Below are 10044 nucleotides of genomic sequence, written 5' to 3'. Positions count from 1 at the left end.
CAGCTGAAAAATGTACTGTAGATGTGCTTTATGAAGTTTGGGGACTCAGAGAGAACATGGAATCCTTGGGGATTCTGAGTAGCTGTGACCATTTCCTGGGGGTCTGAGGAGACACAGCTCACCCTGGCGGGGAGGGGGCCAGTCTGAGTAGAAACAACACTGCTCTGTGTGGGACTAAAGAGGGCATGGTCCAGCCCTGGGAGATCTGAGGGGATGCAGCCAGATTTGAGAATCTGGTGGAAGTCTGGACATTGAAAGTCCATAGAGGGTCCAGTGGGAAGATGTTAACCAGGGTGCCACTCTGGGTTCTGCCCGCATTATTGCTCTTGGAGCAGGAAGCGGGGTGGGGAGACTGTGATTCACTCAACAGCCATTCCCCCATCTCCTTCATTTGCCAGGGATCAGTGTGTCTCAGTTTCTCCTGCTCCCACCGACCTTGCCACCCACCCCACAGAGGCACGCAGATATTCAAATAACAGTAACAATCACAGGGTTGCTTTGAAGCTCTGCTCAGATCTCCATCTTCAGAAAGGCCCAATAGCAAAACTCATTCTTCCGTTATTGCCATGCACCCCCACACCAGAAGTATTTGGCCCATTTTATCTAATTGATGTAACCCCCTCAGGAATACAAGTAAGGCTTTGCATTCTTGGCGAGTGTTTATATCTGAATATTCACTTTCCAATGTAGAAAGCCTTCTGGATGTAACTGGGAATGGAAAGCTCCATATGTGGTTTACAAGTTGGCATTCTCCCAGTCAAGCTGAAGGAGAAACGTATAGTGATTTTTCCATCGGAGTTACTCTGCAAGTAAATTGCCACCGTAATTAACCATGATTGTGATGGCCATGAATTCTGTATTCAGAGATAATTATTGTGAACGTTCAAATAGTGCTGTCAGTCGAGAATAGAGTTTGGTGTCTGCAGAAAAAGTAACACTATTTAAATGCTGCAGTACTTTACTGAGCAGCTGTCCCAGTTCTGCTGCTGCGTAACAGACCACCGCAAACTTTGTGCCATAAAATAGCAAGTGTTTTATTATGCTCAGAAAATTGGATGGCAGTGTCGGGGGCGGGGGGTGGCAGGCAGCAGGGACAGCTTGTCTTGCTCTGCGATGTCCAGGTCCTCAGCTAGAAGTCCTAAAGGGTGGAGTGATTTGGTGAACAGGGTCTCCTTACCCACACGTCTGGTGCCTGGGCTGGAACAGCCCAGAGGCCAGGCTCAGCTGGGCCCACCCCTGCTTTGTCTGTTCAAGGGACTTGGGCCTGGGACATGTGGACTTCTCACGCAGCTTGGGGCTCCAGAGTAAGTGTTCCAGCAAATGCTGCCCTGTACACCCGGGCCTCACTTCTCTTCTACTCTGTTGGTTAAAGCAATTACAAACTTGCCCATACTCAAGGAGAGGAAACAGAGACAGACCCCTCCTCACGGTGGGAGGTTAGGCAAAAAATTCAGCTTACTGACTGTAGAAGCATGCTGGCTGCCAACCAAGGGGAGAAATTACCCCTCACTAAAGCGTTCAACCTGGAAGATTCGCCTGCCACCATTGTGCATAATAAAATTGTGACAGTAATACATTTTTAGTACATTTTCAGATTTTTTTATGTCTCAGAAGTGATAATATGATGATATTCAGCTCTGGGCGTATCTTGATAATAATACTCAGCTAGTCAGCATTTGGCAAGAATGCCTCCTTGTTGTACTTCTAAGAAGTAATGATTTTTAGAATAATAAGCATATTTATGATTTTTTGAGCCTTTCTTATGTGCTGGGCATTGCTGAGAGTTTTATGCATGTTACTTCAGTATTGCCCCAAATCTAGATGTTTGAATATAGTTTCCTTAATTTTTACCATTCATTCATTCTTTCTTTCATTCATTTAGTCAACTAATATTTATTGAGCACCTATTAGGTGTCTAAGCACTGGGAACAGAGTTGGAGACAAAACAGATAAAAATCCCTGCCTTGTGGGGCTGCCTTCAGGAGAGACAGACCAGGAACAAATACACTGGGACCATTTATATTATTATTTAGATCAACTCTTTCCCCTTCTCTTTCTTCGCTCTCCTTTTCTTCAACTTAGCCTTGATTTTAACAGTAGTAATGATGGAACAGTGGGTATCACGTGGCAATGGCATACCTTTTTCAATATAAATCAAAAATATTAAGGGGAGAGGTATAGCTCAAGTGGTAGAGCGCATGCTCGGCACCCAAGAGGTCAGGGGTTCAATCCCCAGTACCTCCTCCAAGCGGAAATCAGTGAGGAAACCTAATTACCTCCTCCTCATAAGACAAACAATACAGGCCAAAAATGTGTGCTTTCATTTGGTTCACAAATCTGTTTTAAAAAAATTAAATAAACAAATACCAGTAAAATAACAACAAATGCTTCTTCATTACCCTCCTAAACGGTCCTGGAATTCCCGCACCAGTGGCCCACGTGCCACTCTCTGGTTTTAATCCTCAACGGAGACAGGAGGGCTGTGAATCTGCTCGAGGGGGCAAAGCTGGGACCCATACCATGACTGGGGCATCCCGGGAGACAGTACTGAGCCACCGACTCCCTCTTGGGTGACCAGGTTTAGACACTGGCCCCTGCCCCCGGGGTTCCATGGGTCCCCAGGGAAGCCTGTGTATCTAGATGCTGGGGGTATTCTGGGGATGAAGGTGAGAAGCCTTCATCAGAGATGACTCAGAGTTGGAAGACAGGTGAGGGGCCTGCTCACTCATGCTGGGGCGGGCAGAGCCTATAAATCAGGGCAGGGCCAATGGGCCCTTCTGTCCCACCTGGTTTGACTCTGTGAAGGGCTGGCTTGGGTTCGGGGAGCCAGAGCAGTGGCTTGGGGATCCCCATTTTGAAGACGGAGTCCTCACTGCCTAATTCTGGATCTCCTCTGCTAGGGCGGCCCTCACTGATCTCCACAGGTGCACAGTCTGAGCTCCCCTTGCCCATCCCTTACTCATCTCTTCAGGAGAATTGCTCCTTCTGCCGTACGTCCCCCAGTCGTGTTCCCAAACGCCCAACTATGACTTTCTACCACAGGCTCTCCCGTCATTCTCTGCAGACGTCCCTCTGGATCCCTTGGCTGGTCTGCAGCCCCTTCATCTCCCCAGGTGCACATCTCCACCACCCTCTCCAGCAATGCTCGCTTAGGTCCCCGGAGGCTGTGAGTTCATCTTTAACCTGCTAGGGAGAGAACTGGCAGTTACTGAGTCCAAACTCATTTGCTCGTCCCACAACAGGTCAATAAATCTGGAAGCAAGGTGTTGGGGCAAGGAATAACGATTTTATTTGGAAAGCCAGCAGACTTAGAAGATGGGAGACAAAGGGGGAGAGGACAGCTCAGTGGTGGAGTGCTTGCCTAGCATGCACAAAGTCCTGGGTTCAATCCCCAGTACCTCCACTTAAATATATAAACCTCATTACCTCCTCCACTTTAAAGAAAAAAGAAGAAGAAGAAGATGGAAGACTAATGCCTTAAAGAACCACCCAAGTCAGAATTCAGGCTCCTTTTATACTAAAAAGGGGGAGAGGGTGTGGCTGGTTGTTGCAAATTTCTAGGTGTCAGAATCCTTTGCTCTTGCTGCTTTCTGCATAGATCCAGGTCATGATTTCCTGTAAACCTCCAAGAAGCCAAATGTTATTTTCTGTTCTGCAACTTTTTATCTCTCTGTGAATGGAAAAGTGTTATACCTTTAAAGGTCAAAGCCTTGAGAATGGGCTATCCCCCATACTTCAGGCTCTAGGCAACATTCTTTTACAAAAGGTGCAGAACCAGCATGACTAAGCACAGGAAACAGAGCACAGGGTTAGAACCAAAGGAACAGATCTAATATGGAGTCAGACTGGTTCTTCCCAGAAGGTGACCCAGCGACAGAGCTCCAGCTTATCCATCTACGGATTGCCTGACTGATGCTCAGCCCTGCTAATGGGGTGAGGACCTCCTCCTGGGCCCTCGGTGCCTGAGAACCCGGCCCACTGGGAGAGCCTTGGAAGCCATCCCGTCTCCTCTTGCCCCTCCTCCCACCCGCAGGCCTGGCCCAGCCTCAGCCGGACCGGAGGAGAACCAGGATCCCTGGGCGCTTCCCCGGCCCACTGGATTCCAGAACAATGAGTTGGTGGAGCTGAGTTACAGGCCCCTGCCCGGGCCCCCACCTCCACTCCAGGTACAAGCCAGAGCAGCCGGCCAGCGCATGGAGCCACCATGGGTGCTCTGCTACTGCTGGTGGGTGAGTGGGCTCAGGTGCTCTGGAAGAGGGTCAGCCGTGGTGGGTGGACCCCCGTCGCTAGCTGATATCCCTCCCCTCAGTCCTGAAGAACCAAGTGACCTGGAGCGAGGGGCTCAGAGGTGAGACATGCTCCCCGTGCTCCTGGTGAGGAGGTAGGACTGGAAGGCAGGGCTGAGGGGACATAACCCCGCTCTGGTGGGGCTTAGAGGGGCCTCAGTGGTCTCAGTGTCCCCAGCCTCGCTCCTGTACTCCTATGGGCTGAAGCACAGCAGTGAGGCACCCCCAGCATAGGACGGTGGCTTCTCTGAGGAGGTGCAGCTGCTGGAGCCCTTTACATTCCTTGATGTCATGCACAGGACGGCCTATGCCAGTGACCTGACCCTTGATCATTGGTCCCTGGGCCCTAATTTATGGCCTTATACGGTCTGTATCTGCTTCTTCCTCCTGAGTCCCGGGCTCCCTCCCCGCTCTGATCCCTGACCCAATGACACCGCTCTACCCGTCTCTTCCTTCCCTGCCTCCCCCAGGTTTGCTGTGGGCTGGTGTCCTTTGGGGAGCCTTTGGCCCTGTTCCCACCTGAGGCTTTTCCCCTGGAGGTGGGCCAAGCCTTTGTGGCCCCTTTCTGGGCAGATGGGTCCACACTGAATGGAGCCACGTGTGGTACCAGCAGAGCCACCAGTCCAAGCTGCTGCAGTGGGCGGCCCAAGATTCGGCCTGTGCCTTCCCCCTCGCCCCTCCCACCCCGCGAGCCTGGTCTATGGCCACCTGGGACCCAGTTCCTTTTTTTGAAGCCCTTGGCCCCTAGGTGAGGAAGAGGGTGGGGGAGAAGGGCACAGCCCCTGGGGAAGAAGGGTTCCTGGCAAGTGGGAGACACCATAAGGGAGAGAGTCAGAGACAGAGGGAAAGAGCAAGAGATAAAAACAGGAGAGAGATGGGAGAGCTGGTGAGACATAGGGGAAGCTACAGTGAGAGAGAGAAAATGGTTGGCAGAGAGAGAGGGAAAGACACAGACTGAGAGAGATGGAGAAGGAAAGACAGAGAGATAGCAAGGGGAGTGAGACCATGAGGTGGAGAGAGAGCAAAAGAAAGAAAAGGGTAGATGGTAGGGGGTTGGGGGGTGATGTTCCGGGGAGAGGCAGAAAAAGAGAAATAGAAAGTAGAGATTCAGGGAAAATGAGAGGGAGGCTGACGCAGGCTCTGAGGGAGGGGGACCTGGACAGGGGACTGGGAAGGCGGGAGAGCTGGGAAGAAGCCAGCTCAGCTTGATGGAGCAGACCACAAGGGACGCCAAGGGTGCTCCTGGACCAGCCGGTGATGCACCAGCTCCCCCCGCTGTCCTACTGCAGGTGAACACCTTCCAGGTGGTGCTGGCCACAGCCAACGTCACCTCCTGGGCACTGTTTCTCTACAAGGACATCCAGTGGGCCACAGGCATGGCCAGCAGTGGGAGCCCCCACAATGGCTGGGGGTGCATCACAGCCCAGCTGGATAGGGAAAGAGCAGAGGCTGCCCAGTCCTCAGGGAGCAGAGGAGATGGCCTGGATGACCCTGCCCTGAATCTCACCCCAGGACTCCAACAGCGGCCAGCAGAGGGACTACGTCACCATCCCAGGCTCCAGGACCCCCGATGTCCTGCATGTGGCAGACACCAGCACATGGGCGTCCTGGGGTTCTGGGCCTGCCGCATCGATGCCTTGGTGGTTCCTAATGGCCATGCCTACAATGGTGAGGTGGTGAGGGTCTTGCCCGAGACCTGCCTGTTCCCAGGACCAAGGCCACCGGGACTGGGAGCCTGAGGCCCCAGCCCTCTCCTCCTTCAGGACCAAGTGGTCCGGGTCCCCTGCCCTTTCCATCCTCAGACCCAGGAGTCAGGACCTCTCGTCCCCTCCTCTCACAGGATCAGGCCTGCAGGCCTCAGGCCCAGCCCCCGACCCCAGCCCTACTCTCTCCACAGCCCAGTTTGTGCCCCTCGGTGCCTCCTTCTGGAATAGCAGTGCCTCTGGCCACCAGTGCCACTGTGGACAGGAAGGCCAGGCTCGCTGCTGGCTGGAGGGCTGCCAGGTGGGTTAGCAGTGTGTGCCCGCACACACCTCCCCCGCCGCCTGGCCCCGCAGGGCCATCTGCACACTCTCTTGGGACAGCAGCTGTGGCTCCAGCCTTGCCACTTTGGCCGGGCCTTGCTCCCTGGCATCCACGTGGAGGTGGAGCTGGGCTGGGGCGCCCCAACACCAGAGGCCCTAGTGCGGCTGGTGGTCCACGGCCAGGAGGCGGTGGTGAGATCTGAAGGCCCAACAGGACACACGCTGGTGAGGCTGGGGGCTGGGCTAGAGGGTGGGGCATCCATGGAGTGACAGGAACAATTGGATGAACTGGCAGTCACAGAGGCTGTCACAGAGGCTGTCAAATAGACTGGCAGGTGGAGGATCAAACAGCGGATGGACATGCAGACAGAGAGATGGACAAGAAGACAGCCCCTCAGGCGGATGGACAGACCAATGAACAGGAAGATAAGATGGTTAGGTAGATAGACGGGCAGATGGACAGAGAGAGTGTCAGGTTGATGGAAAACAGAAAGACAGAATATTGGGATAAATAGAAGAGGTGGCAAGACAGAAGTTAGGGAGACAGGCAGACACGTGGACAAATGGTAAGCAGATGGTAAACCACTTGGTGGACTCATCTGAGGCAGACAGATGGTCCCAGGAGAGATGGAACCCTCCAGGGCCTGGTTCTTACCACAGGCCTTGCCCCTCAGGGCAGGCCTCTAGGGCCTCAGGGTCACCTCTCCAACCCTGACTTTCCTTCTTACACAACACAGTCTCTGGCTCCCACCCCCTGATTCCTTGACTCTAGCCACTGGTCAACCTCACTGGCCATCCAGCCTCCAAACCCACTGACCCTACTGCTTCCTCCTCATTCCTCTGCTTCTCGGATTTTAGGTCCCCCGCCTCCCGTGGTCCCTCCTGGCCTCCACCCTCACCTCCCGTGCCCTCCCTCCCACACATCAAGCATACGCCACTTCAGAAGGCTCCCGTCTCCTCCTGCAACACCCGGCCAGGCAGCTGATCACCCCTGGGCCACCTTCATGCCTGTGATCATGAGCTTGCAGGGCCATCCCACCAGCCCCTCCCTGGTACTTTCACCGGCCCCCTCTCCCTGATGATCCGTTCACTCCCCTCCCCTCAGACCACATCACTTCACTCCCAGCTGTGAGGATCTCACTGGGAAACATGGACAGAAACCGTCTGTGAGCCCCGCCACCACCCTCCCTGCAGCTCCCCCGAGCCCCCCTCCCTTCCAGGCTGCGGTGATGGGAGATGGCTGTGCTCCTGGCGGCCCCACCTCCACTCTGTGACTGTTCCTGAAACTCTCCCTGGAATCTTCCTGCCACCCCTCTTTTTACATCAGTGGTTCTCCTTGGGGGAGGGGAGCCCAGACCAGCAGCAGCAGCAGCGAAGCCTGGGAACTAGTTTGAAATGGAAATTCTTGGGTCCCCTCCCAGACTACCCCTCTGGGGGACACCCTATCGTCTGTTTTAACTGGCTTCTCAGGAATTCTGACTCATATTCAAGTTTGGGCCCCACTGATCCCAGTCCATCCCATTTTACTGGATCCTTCTCAGCACATTCCAACAGGCTCCGATCTGTCCCATCCTGGAAAACCTCCCTTGGTCCCTTCCCCCCGTCCAGCTCTTGTCCCCTTTCTCAGACACCAGCGTTGTCTGTGCTCCTTCTGACTCTTCTGCCTGTGTCTCCCACTGTTAAAGCGTTCATGTGATTACCCTGGGCCCATCCAGGCAATCCGGGCTAATCGCCCTCATCTCGAGGTCCAGAACCTTAATCACTTCTGCGAAGTCCCTTTTCCAGTGTGATGTAACAGGTTCCCAGCATCCAGGGATCAGGCCATTATTTGGCCACACCAATATATGCATACACATAGTACTTTCCATTCCCTTCTATTCTGTTCCATTTTATTTTTTAAAAGCAGGGATTGCCCAAGTTACCTGTGTAATCCTGAGGTGGAGAGCACAGATCCCAACGCCAGCCTGCCCTGGTTAGGATTCGGGCAGTACCACTTCCTAGCTGGCTGTGCTCGGGGAAGTCACGTAACCTCGCTCTATGCTCCAGTTTCCCCTTTAACAAAAACAAGTGATGCTGATGGTACCTTGCTTGTGGGGTTGTGAGAATCAGATACACTAACAGTTCCTGGCAGGATAGTGAATGCTGTTAGGAATTAGCTGTCATTATCCAATTGATTTATAATCTCCACCTTAGGGAAATACACGGCACAGATGTCACTCTGCCCCCAAATGAGAATCACAGGGCTCTGTATCCCAGGGCCCTGTTGGTGACAAATGTTGTTCCAGAGCCCTGAGTCAGCCTGTTCTGGGGGAACCTGGCGTCAGCCTTGCCGAGACCCTCCCCAGTTCAGCAGACAGCTGAGGGGTGGCCTGAGGGGTTACCCCTTTCACAGATGAGACACTGAGGCACAGATGTGAAGGGGTCTGGCTTAAGATCACATAGCTAGGGAGTGGGGCAGGAGGCATTCAGGGCCTGACCTTGTCCTGGGCGATGCTAGGGACATAGCAGTGACCAAGAAAGTCCCTGGCTCTGTCCCATGGAGCCCACACTCCACTGGGGCAGACAGCTGTGCTCAGACAGCAGCAACCCAGGGCGGCTGGGGCTGGGGTCAGGGAGGCTCAGGCAGAGCGATGAGGGCTCAGTGAGGGATGCTTTGGGATCTGTGGGCGCCCTTGGGAGGTGTTTGGACCAGCCTGGGAAGTCAGGGAAAGTTTCCAGAGGAGGGGACCTCTGAACTGAGGCTGAATGACAAGTCAAAGTCAGACAGGTGAACAAGAAGACATGTTCCAGGAAGGAGGAACAATGTTTTTAAACAAGAGGCGAGAAGTTAAAGTGCAGAGGGATGCAGGCAGTGGAGGCAGAAGGTGAAGGGAGCCTGGAGAGGGATGATGCTGGGTGTGGGTCAGTGCTGGGCCCGCAGAGCCTTGAATGACAGGCATGGAGTGAGGACTTTATCCTGATGTCCTGGGACCCCTTAGCTCATGGAACCCCCAAGGCCAGTGACTCCCTTCTCCCACCCCAGTCCCACGCACTTCTCAGGAGGAGTGAGCTCAGCAACCTTCAGACAAAACCCCTCTTTGTCTAAAGGAAACAGCCCATTGCATGTTCCAAAGGCCAGCGGAAGGGACTGGTGGTAGGTGGGCTGGGGGTTCTGCCCTCCCTGGCCCACCCCCTCTTCCCAAAGCCAGACACAAGCCCTGAGGTCATCACTCACTTCACAATAACAGTAACTAACGTTAACTGAACATCTACTACATGCCAAGCAGTGTTTTTGACTAGGGACACAGTAGTGAGCAAAAGAGACAAAACACTGCCCTAAAGAGGCCGACAGTCCAGTGAGAAGACAGAGTGCAGATAAACACACGGATTAAAGGGTCTGCCAGCAAAAGAAGGCAGGGCGGGGGCTGGGGCGGGGGAGATGCAGTAGGAAATGTCGGGGTCAGGGATGGCCAGCGTGTGTGTGGAGGTCACATGGGCTAAGGGGGAGCATTCCAGGCAGCAGGAACCCAGGAAAACAGCCCAGGCAGGGTGCAGATCCTTCCTCTGCCCCGGGACTCTGGGCGCCCAAATCCAGATGAATTTTGAGCTGAAAAACAACTCCATCCTACTCCAGAGTGCTTGTCCTTTCTTGATTTCCTTTATTAATTCTGAGACTGGGAGACACTCTCCCTCCACACACACACACGCCTCCTATGCAATCTCTCTTCCAATATCTGTCTTTCCCCTGATTTTTG

Source organism: Camelus ferus, chromosome 9 (assembly GCF_009834535.1).
Source record: "Camelus ferus isolate YT-003-E chromosome 9, BCGSAC_Cfer_1.0, whole genome shotgun sequence".
NCBI lineage: Eukaryota > Metazoa > Chordata > Mammalia > Artiodactyla > Camelidae > Camelus > Camelus ferus.
Note: the sequence above shows the minus strand (reverse complement) of the source record.